We start from the raw sequence: 19,005 nt of genomic DNA on the forward strand, positions 1-19,005 counted from the left end.
GGCCTGTGCTGCAGGTGAACACCCTCACCTGAGTGGTGCTCATGTCTGCAGGTAAATGACCTCACCTGCAGGCCGAGTGGGGCCGGTGTCTGTAGGTGAATGGCCTCACCTGACACAGCCTCACTTTGGGGGAGGGGAGAGCCTGCTTCTGCACAAAGGACAGTTTGGAGCTTTTCTCACCAGTCAGCAGGTAAGAGAGCACGCGTGTGTGTGCATGTGTGTTGGAGTATTTTGGTTAACCAAAATGATGAGGGTACTAGAAAACTATACAGTATAGCTCAGATCTTAGATTATTTTGGATTTAAAAGAGGCAGAAAGTTCTGCTTTCTGAATGTGTGCGTCCTTCCCACAAATGAAATGGGGGAAACTGCTTGAGGCGGCAGTGTGCTCTCCTGTCAACGGTGGCGTTGGCAGGCGATGCAAATTATTTTTGCTTTATTTGGGGAGAGGGGACGGGAGTGAGACTGAAGGACCAGAATTCTGAGAACTGATGGAGTGAAGAGCATTGCTTGGGGGCTTCCCTGGTGGCGCAGTAGTTAGGAATCCGCCTGTCAGTGCAGGGGACACGGGTTCAAGCCCTGGTCCAGGAAGATCCCACATGCCGTGGAGCAACTAAGCCTGTGCGCCACAACTACGGAGCCTGTGCTCTAGAGCCCGTGAGCCACAACTCCTGAGCCCACGTGCCGAAACTACTGAAGCCCGTGAGCGTAGAGCCTGTGCTCCACAACAAGAGAAGCCACCGCAGTGAAAAGGCCACGTACCAAAACAAAGAGTAGCCCCCGCTCACTGCAACTAGAGAAAGCCCACGCACAGCAATGAAAACCCAACACAGTCAAAAAATAATTAATTAAAAAAAAACATCTCTTGGATCATGCGATTGTGGCGACAGTGGTGACCAAGGCAACTTCCAAACCAGGAAAACACAGTGAGGAGTTGATGGAGGAGGATGCATAGACAGGAGGCAAGGGGTCCTCCAAGACGCATGACCAACACACCTGTGGACGAGGGTCCCAGGGAAAGAACTCAGAGGCTGACAGTGTGACGGGAAGCTTGCAGGGGAATGAGGTGGAGGAGGGCAGGACCCCCCCGTTGCCGAAGCTTTGGCACCTGTAGGACGAATGAGCATCATGGAATTAACACGTCACGATGGCATCAAGGGAGCAGCACCAGTGCCGTTGTCTGGTTTGGTTTGGTTTTTAGAAACATTTTGGAAGCTCAGAAGCCCTGAGCGTGGAGCGTGCGGCCTGGGGCAGGCGTCAGGGCTGGCGTGGGTGCCTCTGCATCCAGGTTTGGAAGCCATGAAGCCCTCGGAGCCGAAAACCCTGTAACAATCAGGAAAACAGGGCAGGAGCTGTCAGTGCAGGTTGAAAAGGGAGAGAGGAGGTACTGAGGGGCTGAGAACACGCATTATTACATCCAGAAGAAAGAGTGTTGCAGGAGCCCCATGGAAGCTCACGGAGAAGCACGGGAGCAGGGCATTGACTGGAGACGTTCCCGTTGTGTGTGCTCGTCCCCTCGGGGCCACAGCACAAGCTCGCCTTGGCTCTGCCTCGGGGCCTGGGCTGCCAGGGCTGGGCACCCGTGTGAGCCTGGACCGTCCTGACACCTCCAAGGTCCTGGTCGTCCAAGGACATGCAGCTGATGGGAAAGGGCCCCACTGGTCACAGACAGGACAGAGGAGCATCCGGAAGAATAATGACTGAAATGGGTTGAAACGTGTTAAATAAATTACAATTCATGAGTCCATGACTATCCAGAAAACAAAGCAAAAGCAAAAAAAAAAACAAAGGAGGTAGGGGGCTCTCAGTCACCTTTGAGAGATGCTGGAAACCAACTTGTTTCTCTGAAAATGGATAGAGGAAAGAAGCAGGCATTTATCCTGCTTTTCCTGAATGAATAGTAACCACACAGTTGACAAGAAGATTCTTAGAGAAACACCCAGCTGACAGATGCAGGGAGGTGGGGAAGGTAAAATCAGCCTTGGGCAGTCCTGGGCCCTCGGTCAGGGGCAACATCCTCGAGGGAGCCCCTGGGGGACATGCCGGGAAGCCCACAACCCAGCGAGGACATATGCTCCTGCTGAAAAGCAAACCTGACTCAGGCCAACTTCTGCGTCCATCACGGGCTTGCAGGTAATACAGGCGCAGAGGGACAGTCAAGCCACCCCAGGGACGCAGCCCGCTGGGGCCAGTATGTGGAACATTCTACCGGGCAACAACTCAGTTCCTTCAACAAGAAATTAAAAGGGAGGAGAGTGTGATTCATATAGCTTGGGGCATATTAACAAATTGCCTTTTTTAGACCTTGTTTGGATTCTGATTTAAAAAACAAAACAAAACAGCTGTATGAAATGAGACCGTTGGGCAATCTGGGCACGGGCTGTTTACTTGGTTTTAAGGCTGTTAAATGTTTAGGTGATAATGTTCGTGTGGTTTTACATCCTTTAAAAGGTCTTGCATTTTGGCAGCATTTACAGGCAAATGTGTTGTGTGTGAAGGTGGAGCACAGACAGAATAAGACAGGCGGCGAGTTGATCATTCCTGAAACTGGGTTACGGGAAGGTTGGGTTCATGATACTGTTTTCCCTACTTTTGCATTTATGTTTGACATTTTCCGTAGTAAAAACATTAAAAATCGATGCCCCCATGGAGCTTACATTCTGGTTTTGCCATGCGTGTTTGTGAGGCAGATAAGTAAGACACTGCATGGTATATTAATTCAAGGTGGAGGGGGCTTCCCAGGTGGCGCAGTGGTGGAGAGTCCGCCTGCCGATGCAGGGGACGCGGGTTCGTGCCCCGGTCCGGGAGGATCCCGCAAGCCGCGGAGCAGCTGGGCCCGTGAGCCACGGCCACTGAGCCTGCGCGTCCGGAGCCTGTGCTCCGCAACAGGGGAGGCCACGGCGGTGAGAGGCCCGCGTACCGCAAAAAAAAAAAATGGTGGAGGGCGTGTGCGTGCAGGGGGTGTTGCGACTTTAGGTTGGGGTGGGTCTCACTGAGAAAGGGATAGTAGTCGTGCAGGGCGGGGGCGAAGAGCAGTCTAGCCAAGGAGCTGCATGTCCGCGGTCCAGGCTGCAACAGGAGCAGCCTGCAGCCTGCAGCCTGAGGGGAGGGGTGGGATCCCAGAGAGACCGCGGTCGTCAGGTGGGGGGGATGGGAGCCCCTGGCAGGCTTGGCAGGTGTAACACCACCTGAGCCTTTGATCAAGGCCAAGGGTGCAGACCAGCTGACCGGAGTCCAGCCAGTGAACGAGGAAGAGCTGATGGGGGCTGGCCCAGGGCTGGTGGTGGCAGGCTTGCATGTGGAGCTAATTTGGAGAAGCCCAAGGAAGAAGGGCGTCACCCGGATGCTGCCCTTGGGGTCAGACTCAGGGGAACGTGCCCGCCAGGGCCCCGCCTGCCTCTTGGCAGCCCTGCCTGCCCCCATGGCGGCAGCTTCCTCCTCTGGGCCTGCATTCCATTCCACAGGCTCTCACCTCCTGTAATACCCAGGGGGCGACTGCTGCCACCTTACAAGTCTTTGGGATGAAGCAGCAGCCAGGGAGCTCTCAGACGGGTCCTACAGCTGCTCCCCACCTGTGTGGGGACAGCGGCCCAGGCAGGGCCAGCAGCGCTCGCCTTCCTGCACAGGCGCAGGGCTACTTCAGTGCCCTCACGTCTCACATCCTCACATCCCAACTGCTGTGGTCGGATGGCTCCCCTGGCCCGAGATGTGTCACTCCCAGCCGCCTTTCCTGCCGCGCCCTGGGTTCCAGGCAGCCCAGGTCCTTGGAGAAGTGAGATTCTAGCTTGGCCTCGGGGCCTCTGGAGGCATCAGCTGGAACTTTGCCCCGAGAGAATGAATTGCGACACACGGAGATAAATGGCTGTGTCGGCACATTTCCACCACGTGCTCAGTGCTGGGCAGGCATCGCATTAAAGCAGAAATGTGCAACATTAGCAGGAAACATCTGCGTGGGGAGGGGACAGGCCATGCCAGGGGGGACAGTTCTGTGCCCTGGGATGGACGTGGCTCCCAAAGCAGGGGGAGCCCGGCCTGACCCGGCCCGGGGAGGGGTCCCTACAGTGGAGCCTGAACGGGAAGGGCGGGGAACACCGGGTGGGCTGCGCAGGTCTGGTCTCCATCCTTCTACCTGGGCAGGGGGTCCCAGGTGCCTGCAAGAAGCTTTGTTTCCTTGTGAGTTTGGGTGGGGGGATCAGCCCCCAGTGGGCGGTGAGTGCGGCTTCCTTTCAAGGCAGCAGTTTGGGGCTCACCCCTAAGTTGTCTCGTCCATCTACTCCCACGGAAGCACCCCTTAGGCTCCTGAGCTGAGCCCCATGCACTGCTGGACGCTGGTGGCAACTGAGACATCTCCGTTGACAGTGTGACAGCCACACGGCTGTGGGGGCAGCCAGGCCTGGGTGGCGTGGCCAGGTGGGGTCTGCTCCTTGAAGCAGCTCCTTGTCTGTGTTTCACAGATGAGAAACTGTGGGGAGACGGTGAAGCTGCTGGCGAGGCTGGGGCGGCTCAGGCCTCCAAAGCTCACCTGGACTAGCCGCCAGGTCTGAGCCCAGGTCTCCGGGATAAGCTGACGGCCCTCAGACCCCGTGCATGTCCCCGTATCCACACCCCCTGCCGTGGACCGTCACTGAGAACTCGTGCTGCCCCCCAGAGCTCAGAGCAGGTGGCCGTGTGGGTCGGAGGTCAGGACCAGGCACAACTGCAAACACCCACCCAGCTGGCTTGAGTTAATAGTTCCCACAGGAGGTTGCAGTTCATCCCATTTCGTCTCTGGGGGCACATCACAGTAAGATTTACTGTTTGGGGTGTTTGTGGAGAAAGTGGAGGGTTCTGGCTTCATTGGAGGTGACCAGCTTCCCAGGGCCTGTTCTCCTCTGAGTGACACTGCCCTGTGTGTTCTGATGGGTGCCTGGGCATCGAGGGAAATAGCCTGTTTGTGGTTTTTGGACAGTTATGTTGTATGATTTATAACTTGGTCTGCGTCCCAGCTGCACGAGATCTGACTCCTCGAGGAGAACAAGCTTCAATCAGAATCCAGAAAACCAGCACTTTGGCTCTGAATTTCAGGGACAGTTAACTATCCCCCCAAGTCTGAGGACTGATTCAAAAGGACTTAGTTTTGCCCGATCCCCCCCAAAATTAAAAATAAAGCAAGTGCAGTGCTTCCCTGGTGGTGCAATGGTTAAGAATCCGCCTGCCAATGCAGAAGACACAGGTTCGAGCCCTGGTCCGGGAAGATCCCACATGCCGCGGAGCAACAAAGCCCATGCGCCACAACTACTGAAGCCTGCACACCTAGAGCCCGTGCTCCGCAACAAGAGAAGCCACCGCAATGAGAAGCCTGAGCACCGCAACGAAGAGTAGCCCCTGCTCACCACAACTAGAGAAAGCCTGCGCGCAGCAACGAAGACCCAACCCAGCCAAAAATAAATATATAAATAAATTTTAAAAACAAAGCAGCTGCAAACGTCACCACTATCATCACTTAAGAGAAGTGAATGAAATGGGGACGGAGGAAGTCTCAGATAAAGAACACTGCTCACTGCAGTGGCGGTCAGTCCTCACCAGCACAGACGTCTGAGACCCTGCCCTGCTCCCCTGGCCAGGCTGCTGGCCTGTCGAGGCCCCTTGAGACCTCAGAGCACCAAGAGGTGTAAGGAAAGGACTCTCGGCAGATGCTGTGCCCTTCGAGAGGCCGCTTGCAATGACTCGGGTTGTCTGGTCTCTCCTGGGCAGGACCGTGATCAGTCCCGTCACTCCCTTTGCTGCCCACTCAGGGGCCCACTCCCCAAAGCCACTCCACGATGTGTCCTCCTCTGGGGTGGGTGGAGGCCAGGCCTCTCTCTCTGGAGAAAGGCACAACCATGCTTGGAGGGTCACTGTGGCCATGACAAAGGTCCCCCCTCCCCTCAGAGGGAGACCTTCTCCCTGCAGCCCATCTGGGGCAGGGGGTCCTGCTCAGTCACACCTCTACCTCCACCCCAGCTCCCCTGGGAGGGCAGGGGCTGGGGGTGTCCTTCCCAAGGGTGGTCCCACACCTGGCCACCACAGGACCATTCTGTGACACATGTATGCACGTGACCCGTGTTTGTGGAGTTTAAGAAGGTGATTGAACACGTGTGCTGGGCAGCAGACACCCCAACGACTACCTTCGTTTGCTCATCTCATGACAGTAATGTCACACTGCGTGGTGACCACGTTTGCATCAGAATATACCGATGGGTCTGAGATTCTTCCAAGGACGCTTTGCTGTGGGTTTTACAGTGGAAGGATCCCTGGAAGTCGCACGTTGGTGCCCGTGTGCTGGGCCTGTTACCATCCATTCTGCTCACTGCTCTTGTCCAGCTCCCCAGACACTGGGCTCTTGGACCCAGGTCATCACAAAGGACCTCGGGCAATGGCACAGGGTTGCCAGCGTTTCCAATGATCGCCCAGCCTGACCCTGGGGGCCCTGCCCGCCCCCTGGATTCCTGAACATGTGGGAGACAGATACCTCTTTCTCTCCCTTTCCATCCTGTTCTCCTTGGAAGGAAATCACTACCACAGCCCACACTTAAGGGGTGCACAATTCTTTTTAATTTAATGCTGTTTCTTTTTTTTTTTTTTGGCCACTCCATGCGGCATGCGGGATCCTACTTCCCCGACCAGGGATTGAACCTGTGCCCCCTGCAGTGGAAGCATGGAGTCCCAACCACTGGGCTGCCAGGGAAGTCTCTGAATGCTGTTTCTTGGAGAGCTTTTCCTATTGGTACAGCTTTGTATTCTTTTCCTCACCTGCATAGTATGTACCTGCCATAACTAATTTGACCAGTTTTCTTCTTAATATGCATTTAGGATGTAAAGAACACTGAAAATGCATCATATTTTTTAAACCAGTAGGTAGAAGTTTTATGAGAAACAGTATATTTACATAGTCTCAAAGTACGTCTCACAAAATACTTGTTAATTATAAAATAAGTGGGGAAACCAAGCAGATACCACCTTCAGCAAGTGATCCAAGCTGACATTATCTGTAATGAGACACATAGATATCACGTGCCTCTTGATAGTGTTACCGACCAGGGTCTTGGGGCTCTTCAATCAATAAAAATGGTTAAGAGGCCAGACAAGGAATTCAGGCAAAGCTTTACTGGGACTTGTGCAGCGCAATGGAGTGAAAACAAGTAACAGGTGCCCTTTGCTCGCTCTCCAAGGAGCAGGGGCTGGTTCCTTAGATGGGGTGAGGGTGGGGGCTGATGGGTAGATTGGATGGAGGGGAGGCTTAGGTGGTCAGTCCACCCCCTTGGTGGTGCTGTATGCAGGGATCCTGCAGGGGACCCAGGTTTTGCTCCCGGCACCTCAGAAATGGCAGTTGGTTTATGGCCTTTTTGTATCTTGTTCATGATTTGCTCCAGCTGAGCACGTATGCAGTGATTTTTAGTTCCTTGTAGTTTCTTTGTATTCTGTTGCTCAAGGAGATGTTTGTCTAGATGCAAGTGCAAGGACTGCAGCAAAGGGTCCCAGGTCCCAGCCTATCTCAATATGATACACTGTGAGGGACACAGCATACAAATAAATATATGGTTATATATGTTACATGTATATGAGACAGAGAGAGGAAGAGAGAAAAAAAGTAAATGTGTTAAAATGTTAACGGTTTAGGGAATCTGGGTAAACGGTATACAGGAATTCTTTATATTATTTTTGTAGCATCTCTAAATCTTAAATTATTTCTTTTTAAATTTTATTTATTTTATTTTTTGGCTGTGTTGGGTCTTCATTGCTGCGCATGGGCTTTTTCTAGTTGCGGCGAGCAGGGGCTACTCTTCGTTGCGGTGTGTGGGCTTCTCATTGCGGTGGCTTATCTTGTTGCAGGGCACAGGCTCTAGGCGCATGGGCTTCAGTAGTTGTGGCGTGCAGGCTCAGTAGTTGTGGTGCACGGGCTTAGTCACTCTGCAGCATGTGGGATCTTCCCGGACCAGGACTCGAACCCATGTCCCCTGCACTGGCAGGCGGATTCTTAACCACTGTGCCACCAGGGAAGCCCCTTAAATTATTTCAAAATAAAAATTTTTTAAATTAAAGACATAAAAACCCTGCCTATTCCAGGATTATAGAAATATTATCCTATATTTTTAGCTAATACTTCATCTTGTTTTGTTAATTTGGCTTTTAAACACCCAGATTTTTATTTTGGAGTATAGTGCAAGGTGGAGTCTAACTTATGTTTTCCAAATGTGAACATGCATGTGAAAACATTACTTTTTACACTGATTTGATAAACTCTTAGAAGTGGAATTGCTGAGCAAGGGCCTTCCCTCCACCGGGGTTTGTACCATTTCACCCCCCTGCCCAGTAGGGTCCGAGGTGTCCCTGTGCTGCCCACCAGTGTATGGTTAAACTTTAGGCTTTTGCTAAGCAGATACGTGAAACGTGGTTTCTCAATGTCGTTTTGAAATTTATTCCTCTTATTGTGAATGAGTTTGAGCACCTCATGTGTTCAAGGGCCATTTGTATTTCTTTTTTTGGTGAACTATTTGTTCACTGATCTGTAAGAGCTCTTTGTATGTAAAGATTAGCCCTTCCTACATGGTATAAATAGCCTGGTATCGTTCATCTTTCCACTTTGTGTTAGTTGTTTTGGCCATTAAAAAAGAGTTTTTAGTTAAAACATTTTCATCTTTTGTTTTATGGCTTCTGGACTTTTTTAGGTAACAAAAAGCTTTTTTTCTGTTTTCCTCTAGTACTCTTAGGATCTTCCTCCTTAACATTTACATTTCTGATCCTTTTGGAATGATGCTGGTGTCTGGTGAGAGGTGTGTGTCTAACCTAAGTTGGTCACCTCATTGTTTGATAGGCGTCCATTCATAATGTCTTATTGGCACCACATTTACACACACCAGCATCCCATGTTCCTGCCTCTATTCTGTTCCATGTACTGGCTAGGTGAGTCCCAGGAGGTAGGTTGTGTCATGTCCCTTTTTGCCGGTTGGAGAATCAAGGCACAGGGAGTAGTATTTTTCGGAAGGTCCCGTGGGTGGGTGGCTCTGCCTGCAGCTGCCCCTGCCCTGCTCTGCCCGCCTGCTTCCTCACTAGCATTTCTTCTTAACCTCCTGCCCCCCACCCCCTGGCAGGGTGAGTTAAGCAGGAATGACTAGAAGACAAAGTGTCCGGGTTCCTTATCTATGTGCTCAGATCTCAGAAGCTGCCATGTTATCTGGGGCTCACAGAGGTGCCGGGCATCCTGCTGGCCACGATACCCATCTTGGAGAGGACCAAGGCTCTGTTAGGGTCTCACGAGATCACTCTTTGACCTGAGGGTGAAGTTCAGTGGTACCAGTTCCCATCCTAACTCCCTCCTCCCCAGCGTGGGTGTGGGCGAGGCTGCCCATCCCTGCTGGGGGGCCTCCTAGCCCTCATCTGTGAGCGCGTGTTACCTGCTCAGGTGTTGCTCCGTTTGAGGTCTTCCTGACCCCTCCCCCCTAACCCGGGCAGAGTGACTGCATCCTGCTTGGACCACTCTGCCTCCCAGGTGTCCGTCCCTGAACTGCAATGAAGTGTTGGCCTGTCTTGATCTGCCCGCTGAGCTCCAAGAGCCTGGAAGGCAGGACTGGGTGTTGCTTCTTGGTCCCCAGGGCTCAGGAAGTGAATCGAGGGGCGTCGAGGGTTTTAGGATGGTTCATGAATTGCTAATATTCATTTTGGCTTAGGACGAGCTGCGTGCACGTACAGCTGTTTACGTCCTAAACCTGGCAGCGTATGGCTTCGTGCTCAGCAGTACCTGGCCTTGGTTTTCTAACTTCTGTGTGGCCATGGAACAGAGGTGCTCGGTTATAGCACTGAGGTTGCCGGCACTGGGGAAGTCTGTGTGGTCCTCCTGAGTCCCCACCCCCCATCGTCCCTGTGCCCCTCTGTGCCCACACCCCACTCACCAAGGCCCCTCCTGGGCGACTTACAAAACAGGTAAATTGGTCATTCTCTCCAAAGCCTCTCTTTCTCCTCCTGGTAACTCTCAGATGAGCTTTCCTTCCCTTTCTGCCAACTCGTGGTCAGCAAATCCCTTGGATGTGTTAGGACTCATAGCTTAGAGCTTAGAGGCTTTTCCTTCCTGGGGACATGAGTCTTCTGCTAGGAGACTCTATAAAACCAATAAGTGCCCCCACTGGACCCCATTTGCCCAGGTAGCTTCTGACACGTGTTAAGCTGAAACGAGCACATACACGGCCCTCTGGGAGCTGTGGGGGTCACGCAGTCCTCTGCACCCCCAACTTCCATCTCAACCGGCTGTGATGAAGCCACAGGTCCAGACAGGGCAGAGCAAGCCTACCTCCCCACTGGACCCATGTGTGCCATGGTGGCTGCAATCACCATCCCCTCGACGGGTAACCCAGGCAAACTGCCCACCCTGGTGTCTGACGTTTGCCCCTGGTCTTCGGTCGGGACTGTGGAACGTCCCCTGTGAGGCCTGGGTGCCTGGATCATACGGGATCAGTGAGAGTAATGCTGTAAGTCAATGGAGGCCATCCTCATCTGCCTATTCCCAAAGCCCGCACAGAAACCCTAATGTGCATGGCTCACCAATCTAGTGCACAGACCAGGAGATGCCGGGGCTGAAGTCTGCGGCCTCAGGGCCTTGGACAGAGCCACCTTCCAGCGCATGTGGGATCTCTCTCCAGAGACACGGTCACTCGAGTAAGTTACTTCCATAAAATGTACGCCTGACAAACACAGTGAGACGGTCCTGCTGCTCTAGGCATCCTGCGATCTCGCTGTCAGGACAGGAACGCCCACACACAGTCTCCCAGCTGCACTGGAGCACCGTGAAAAAAGGCAACGGTGACGGGAAATCTACATAGAAGCTGTAGTGTTATTTGCTTTATTTAATAAGATAATTGATTTTGTGTTCGTTTTATCTTACTGGGGAGTTATATGTTAGTCATATGCAAAATACCAAGCTGCTTGGTGTAATGAGTGATGAAAAATTCCGAAGTTTCCACCTGTGGTGCTGGGGTTTTGGCCGTGATGAAAGAGTGGGGATTTGTCCTGGGCAGGGGGAGGTCCCCCAGGGTTGCTCAGATCACAGGCAGGAAGCCCCACCCCGGTCCTCTTCCCTCACTCTCACTTCCCGTTCTGTTATTTGCGTGGTGAGACGTCAGGGAGTGAAAGGGAAGTCGGAGGGGAGATGTAGTTACACACGAACGAAGATGCACTTTTCCTGGTGAATGTTACTCTGTTGGGTGACTTATCTCCAAAGAATGTCTGAGTCGGATAAAGGCAAATGGAAGAGATTAGTCTGGGTTGTTCAAGGGTCCTTAATGCCTCACCCGCAGAATCACCTGGAGCTTATTCTGGATTTACTTTCTCCTCCTCCTCTGATGTGACTTGAGAGCTTCACTCCCTCCTGGCTGGACCTCACAGCTCCTCCTAGGAACTGGCTGCCTGTGCTGATGGAGAGAACAGGCATGAGATGTATTCGGACCCCACAGCCTCTGGGGGAGGATGGGGTGGTGGCAGCTTGTGGCCTGTGTCTCTTCTGAAATTTCCATTTCAGTTATTTTTCAAAGGGATGTTCAACCTTTCTTTTCCGGCCAACCTTAGCATGACACACTTCACCTCGGGATGAGATGGGTGACCCATGATGGAGGGAGGGGATGTCGTGGGAGATTTTCAGTTGCTTTGAGTTGGGGAGTAGGGGAGGGACAGGCATCCCATCTCTGCTTGGAACACCCACTGTTCTTTTTTTTTTTTTTTTTTGAGTATAATTGCTTTACAACGTTGTGTTAGTTTCTGCTGTACAATGAAGTGAATCAGCTATATGTATATATAGGTTTCCTATGCAAGCTCATTGTTTTAAGAATAAAAGGTGAAAAGATGTGAAAAGGGGGAGTTAACTAAAACCCTTCCCTGATAAAGATCTGCAGGCTCTCAAAGTTCAAGGGCGAGGCTCAAAGATAAGTGGTTTCTTCAGGGGCTTTAAAGGCTTTAAAGCCTGCGGGTCTGTGATCTCGGAGCTGGAGGTGAGGGAAACAACAGAGCATCCCTGGGTCAGTCTTCCAAGGACTGAGGATCCAGTGGGGGGTGCCTGCTCTGAGAAACAGGGAGAAGGAGAAAATAGTCTTCAAGAATGAAGACACAATAAAAACTATAAGCAATATGAATCCCATCAGTGGGGAAATGGTTAAGAAATAATAGCTCATCTATAACATGCACTGTTATGCACACAGTAAAAAACATGAATTAGAACTATGTTGAGGACTTCCCTGGTGGCGCAGTAGTTAAGAATCCGCCTGCCAATGCAGGAAACATGGGTTCGAGCCCTGGTCCGGGAAGATCCCACATGACGCAGAGCAACTAAGCCCGTGCGCCACAACTACTGAGCCTGCACTCTAGAGCCCACGTGCCACAACTACTGAGCCCGCATGCCACAACTACTGAAGCCCACGCTCTCTAGAGCCTGTGCTCCACAACAAGAGAAGCCACCGCAATGAGAAACCCGCGCACCGCAACAAAGAGGAGCCCCCACTCGCCGCAACTAGAGAAAGCCCGCATGCAGCAACGAATACCCAACACAGCCAAAAATATATAAATTAAAAAAAAAAAGAACTATGTTGACATGGAAGGGGTGACAGTTTTACAAAAATGGGATAACAAACTCTTATATATTTGTCTACGTTTGTGTGTGTATTTCCAGTGCTATACCAACGTGGGAAGATGGTGCAGTTTGTCCCGGGTATAGACCGTAATTGGGTACCACGTCTGTAGAGAATGTTAAAACAGTAATACAGGTGCCTAGAAGTTTGTCTCCTTTTTATTATCACCATGCATCAGCAATTCTAAACGCTGTTGGTGATAACACACTTCTCCCTGCCGGAGGCGTGGCTGCCTCTGCTCCCTGTCTCGCTCAGCCACTGTCTATTTGCATACGGGGTGGGGGGCACACAGCTGTTCTTTAACCTGGGTTACCTGGGAAGGGCTTAGGGTTGGTGTGGTGGAGGTGCAAGAAGGATCAGCAAAGCAAAAATACAGGAGGAAACAAAACAGACTTCACTCAAGAATCACGGTGTGATGACACCCGTGCTTTTATTGAAAATTACACGAATGTACGTTTAAGTAAAGGGACATTTTTTAAAAAAAGGGAAAAGGTCTTCAAAGGTCTAGATCCTCTTCCCAGAAAACCGCACACTGTCACACTGAACTCAGGAGGTTTAGACACCCTAAAATGGGTCTCCTCTTCCGAGGTGAGAATCTGCTGCAGACTTTGGGCTGGTCTGGGCTAGAGTACGATCCCTTCTTCACCTCACACAGAGCAGCTGAAATCCCTGAACTTGGTCAGATGACCTGGATTGGAATCTTGTCCTCACAGCCCACTGTCTGTGACCTTGGTCAGGATCCTTACCCTAAGGAGCAATTTCCTCACACGTAGGAAGGGCCCCCACCTCCAAGCTGACAGCACATGTGAACTTCTGGCCAGCTGGGTCTCGGTCTCCGCAGGTCACAGTCAACCACGGGACTTCTAAGAACAAAGTGTGTCTCCCATCATCCCCTCCAGGCCCCCTCAGTCAGCATCTGCCCAGGCAGAACTACACGTTCAAAGCTTTACATACGCGGCGCTTGATCCAAGCTAGTTGGATGTGAATTCGGCCACAGCTCATATAGTTGGAGAACTGGAGTGGCTGTTAGGGATCCAGGAACAACCCTTGCTGTAAACCCTTCAAAGACAGGGAGCCCAGAGCACAGCCAGACACAGGTGGGATGGACTGGTTTGTGAACACTCACTGACTTGCCCTGGTTCCCGCAATTGCCTCTCATTCTCTCCACCAGTTTCCTCCTTTCCCCATCCTGCCAATTTTCTCTCTTTCTGCCTCCAGTTTTTTCTTTACTTTCCCCCCTTCCTTTGCTCTCTCCACCTCAACTGGTCCTAAGTGTTTGCTGTATGTATTTTAAACGTTTTCTCTGTTTTTAATTAAAAGAAGAGTTCAATCCCCTCTCCAGATCCCCCACGTAGCACTCAGGAAGTGGTGCTGGTGCTGCGCTTACTACACGCAGCCGCATCTGCCCTTCACACCCCCGCTTCCAGGCATGGGCCACCTACGGGAAGGTTCCTGTTGGCCTCGCTGCCTCCAGTCCTACTCTGTGGCAGAGGCTGGGGAAGCTGACGGCTCTCGGTGACCTCACAGCGGGCTGGAGGGTCAGCTGGGAGGCAGGAGCTGTCCATGCTCCCGGGCAGTTGGGGTTTAGCCTCTCCCTTTCAACTCAGAAGAGGCCTGGGAGCCTCAGCTGGTGACTCTGTGTTCTGCCTTTGGCTCTCAGCAAACACTGCTTGGAGGCCCTTCTGAGAGCACCAGGATCTGCACAGTTTGACCCAGGTCATGCCTGCCTCTTTCATGGGTGGCTGCCCCCAGCAACACAAAGCTAAGAAGCAGAGGCCACTGGGAGACTGAGGCTGTGGCTGTCTAGGAGAGCTGGCCACTGCCAGGCCACGTGGGTAGGCACCCTTGTGGGGCTTGCTGGCCGGCGGTCAGTCCACGCCACGCCCAGCTCCCAGAGGTGCCACCGTGGTGTTCAAGCCTCAGACCGACCGGGCTCCGAGAGCTCTGGGCCCCATCACACAGGAAGCCCGGCTCCAGCGCATCGGTGGCCCTGGCAGTGGTGGAGCTGACCGCCCGTCCCTGCAGCTGCACTGGGAAAGCAGCACAGGGACTGTTACCCACCACTCAGCACACCAGCCCAAGGCTCCACCAGCCAGTTACCCTGATTCTGGGGTTTTCCTGTTTGGGCCACTGGCTTGGGCCACATCCTCAGTCCATCACAGAAGCCCCGTTCAGCACTCCTGCTGTAGAAGCAAGCAGAGGGATCTGGGTGTGGAGGCTGGACATCTTTCATTCTCTGCAGGGTCTTTAACCCTTTGTGTGTGTACAGAGGTCTGGGGGAGGATTGGGCCTGGGGCCAGGTGTGTTTTAGCTCACTTGACACCACAGGGTCCCTGAGAGATTTGGGGACTAGCCTTATGGCTGAGCCGTCACATAGCAGTTTCCTTGGCACTGTCAGCTCACCTGTTGGAGAAACTCCAATGGAGAAGTGCTGGGTCCTTGAGCAGCCCAGCCCAGGCCAGGGAGAGTGACGCTTGAGCAGGGATGCTGACCCAGATTGGCACATAATGCTCCCAAAGTAAATTCAAAAATGAGGTTAAGGAGAATCCAAATGTAAGAGATGAGCCATTTGGGAAATGGCCTAACAGATTGGCTCTGACTGTGAGGTGTTTGCTGTCCAGGCTGATACAGAAGTGCTTCTCTAAGGCATTTTATTGCTCCGCCTGAAAAGATGTATAAATGGTTGGGTGTGGTCGGCATGGCACCTAGAAAAGGGAGCCCAGGGAGACAGATCTGGCTTTGTTCTCCAGCATTGCTTGGAAGGAGGGTGCCTTGGCCCTGAATATGGGATTCTGACCTTCATGGGAGGCATAGTCCTGGGGCGGAGGTGGGTGTCCCCACTGCATATTAACAATTCCCCTCTTAGGCTCATTTGTCTATTCCGCTAGCACTGATTCCCTGTTAATTTTCTGATCATAACTTGGCTTCCTTTGAAGAGTTGCCTATTGAATGAGGAAATACCGATGGGCAGATGAGTGGTAAATTGAAGTGTTGGCATTTTGGTTTGTACGTCAGTCTCTAGGAGTTTGGTTATTGTTGAGTCAGTCCCCTGAGCGGGGGAGCCCTTCTAGCCTATTCCTCTCTTCCCTGTGTGCTCTTCTTTCAAACTGCAGCAACACCAGTCTGTAGCATTCCTGATGCTGCTTTTTATAAATAGCTTTACTGAGGTATAATATGCATAAAACTCATTCATTTTAAGTGTAAAATGCACTCTTTTTAGTTAATTTATAAATTGCACAGTGATCACCATAACCCTGAAAGTTGTAGAAAATTTTCATTACCTCCAGAACATCCCTCATGCCCATTAGCAGTCAATCCCTCAAACCCCTCTCAACTCCAGGCAACCACTAATCTGTTTGCTGTCCCTATAAATGTGCCCTTTAGGGACCTTCCGTATAAATGGAATCGTAAAATAGGTAGTCTTTTGTATCATGTTTTGAGATTCATCCATGTTGTAGCATGCATCAGTAGTTTGTTCCTTTATGTTGCTGAATTGAATCCCATTGTATGGATAGACCACATCTTGTTTATTCATTCACCAGTTAATGAACATTGAATGGTTTCCAGGTTTTGGCCATTATAAATAATTCTGCTGTGAACATTCACATTCAAGTCTTTGTGCGGACATATGTTTTCACTTCTCTTAAGTCGATACCTAGGAGTGGAATCATTTGGTTAAATAGTAAGTTTATATTTAACTTTCAAAGAAAATGCCAAATTATTTTCTAACATGGCTCTTCGGTTTTTTCTTTCCCACCAGAAATGTGTGAGCGCTCCAGTTCCTCTACATCCTGGTCAACACTTGTTATTTTATCTTTTTGATAACAGTCATTTTAGTGGGTGTGAGTAGTATCTCATTGTGGGCTTTAATTTGCAGTTCCCTATTGACTAATGATGTTGAGCATCTTTTCATGTTTAAAAACATTTTGTGCAAAGACATTGATTTATTATTATTTTTAATTTTTATTAAGTGACAGAATATGTGAGGTACTTAGTCCAGTTTTTCATATATATTTAAAGACACTTAATTTCTTTATTGAAGTATAGTTAATGTACAATATTATATAGGTTACAGGTGTACAATATAGTGATACACAATTTTTAAAGATTATATTCCATTTATAGTTATTATAAAATATTAGCTATATTACCCACGTTGTATAATACATTCTTGTAGCTTATTTCATACATAATAGTTTGTACCTCTTAATCCCCTACCCCTATATTGCCCTTCCCCCATTTCCTCTCCCCACTGGTAACCACTAGTTTGTATTCTATTTTATTTTATTTTTTTATTGAAGTATAGTTGATTTACAATGTTGTGTCGGTCTCTGCTATACAGCAACGTGACTCAGTTATACACATACATACGTTCTTTTTTATATTCTTTTCCATTATGGTTTATCCCAGGAGATTGGATATAGTTCCCTTTGCTATACAGTAGGACCTCATTGTTTATCCATTCTAAATGTGATAGTTTGCACGTACCAACCCCAAACTCTCAGTCCACTCCATATCTATATCTATGAGTTTGTCCTCTATATCTGTGGTCTGCTTCTTTTTTGTTATATTCACTAGTTTGCTGTAGTCTTTAGATTCCATACATAGGTGATGTCATACAGGATTTGTCTTTCTCTGTCCTACTTATTTCACTTAGCACAATGCCCTCCTGGTCCATCCATGTTGCTGCAAATGGCAGTATTTCATTCTTTTTTATGGCTGAGTAGTATTCCACTGTGTATATATCACGTCTTCGTTATCCATTCATCTGTTGATGGACACAAGCGATTCATTTATTATATCTACTCAAACCTCTTGTCCATTTTTAAACTGGGTTTTTTGTCTTCGTATTATAGAGTTTTAAGAGTTCTTTATATATTCTAGATACAAATCCTTTGTAAAATACATAATTTGTATTTTCTAGTCTCTGTCTTACCTCTTCACTTTTTCAATGATGTCTTTTGAAGTGCAAACATTTTTAATTTTGATGAAGTCTCATTTATCAGTTTGTCCTTTTAAGGATTATGCTTTTGGTATTGTATGTAAGAACTCTTTGCCTAACCCTAGGTCACAGAGCTTTTTCTCCTACATTTTCTCCTAGAAGTTTTATAGATTTAGCTATTACATTTAGGTTCGTGATCCCTTTTGAGTGGTTGTGTGTGTTTGTGTGTGTGTGTGTGTGTGTGTGTGTGTGTCAGGAAACAGTCTACATTCACCTTTTTGGCATATGGATATACAATTGTTCCAGCGTCACTTGTTGAAAAGACTGTCCCTTCCCCTCTGCATTACCTTTGTTGAAAATCCACTGAACAAAAATGTGAGAGTTTGCTTCTGGGCCTCAATTCTCTTCCATTGATCTATATGTCTGTCCTTAAAGCCAGTTCCACGCTATCTTGATTACTGTCACTTTGTAGTAAGTGTTGAAATTAGGAAATGTTAAGTCCTACAATTTTGTTCTTCTGTTTAAAATTGTTCTGGTATTCTGTGTCCTTTGTAGTTCCACATACATTTTAGGATTAGCTTGTTATTTTCTGCAAAAAGAGAATGAAAGAATTTCAATAGGGGTCATGTGGAGTTTACAGATCCATTGGGGGAGAATTGCTACCTAAAAATACATAGTATTTCAGTCCATGAACATGAAATGCCTCTCCATGTAGTTAGATCTTCTTTAATGTCTTTCAGCAATGCTTTGTAATAGTTTTCAGTGTACACGTTTTGGACTTCTTTTGTTATTGACTAAATTTATTCTTTTTTTTTTTTTGCTGCATTGGGTCTTTGTTGATGCACGCGGGCTTTCTCTCGCTGCAGCGAGCGGGGGCCACTCTTCGTTGCGTTCGTTGCGGTGCACAGGCCTCTCACTGCAGTGGCTTCTCTCGTTGCAGAGCCCAGGCTCCAGGCACGCCGGCCCCAGCTGTTGTGGCTCGCGAGCTCTAGAGCGCAGGCTCAGTAGTTGTGGCGCACGGGCCCAGTTGCCCCGCAGCATGTGGGATCCTCCTGGATCAGAATTCGAACCCGTGTCCCCTGCATTGGCAGGCGGATTCCCAACCACTGCGCCACCAGGGAAGCCCCCTTTTTTTTTTTTTTTTAATTTATTTATTTTTGGCTGCGTTGGGTCTTCTTTGCTGTGCGCGAGCTTTCTCTAGTTGCGGTGAGCGGGGGCTACTGTTCATCGCGGTGTGCGGGCTTCTCGTTGTGGAGGCTTCTCTTGTTGCCAAGCACGGGCTCTAGGCACGCGGGCTTCAGCAGTTGTGGCACACGGGCTCTAGAGCGCAGGCTCTGTAGTTGTGGCACACAGGCTTAGTTGCTCCGCGGCATGTGGGATCTTCCCGGACCAGAGCTCGAACCCATGTCCCCTGCATTGGCAGGTGGATTCCTAACCA

The sequence above is a fragment of the Grampus griseus genome (assembly GCF_964374135.1).
Source record: "Grampus griseus genome assembly, chromosome: 20".
Lineage (NCBI taxonomy): Eukaryota > Metazoa > Chordata > Mammalia > Artiodactyla > Delphinidae > Grampus > Grampus griseus.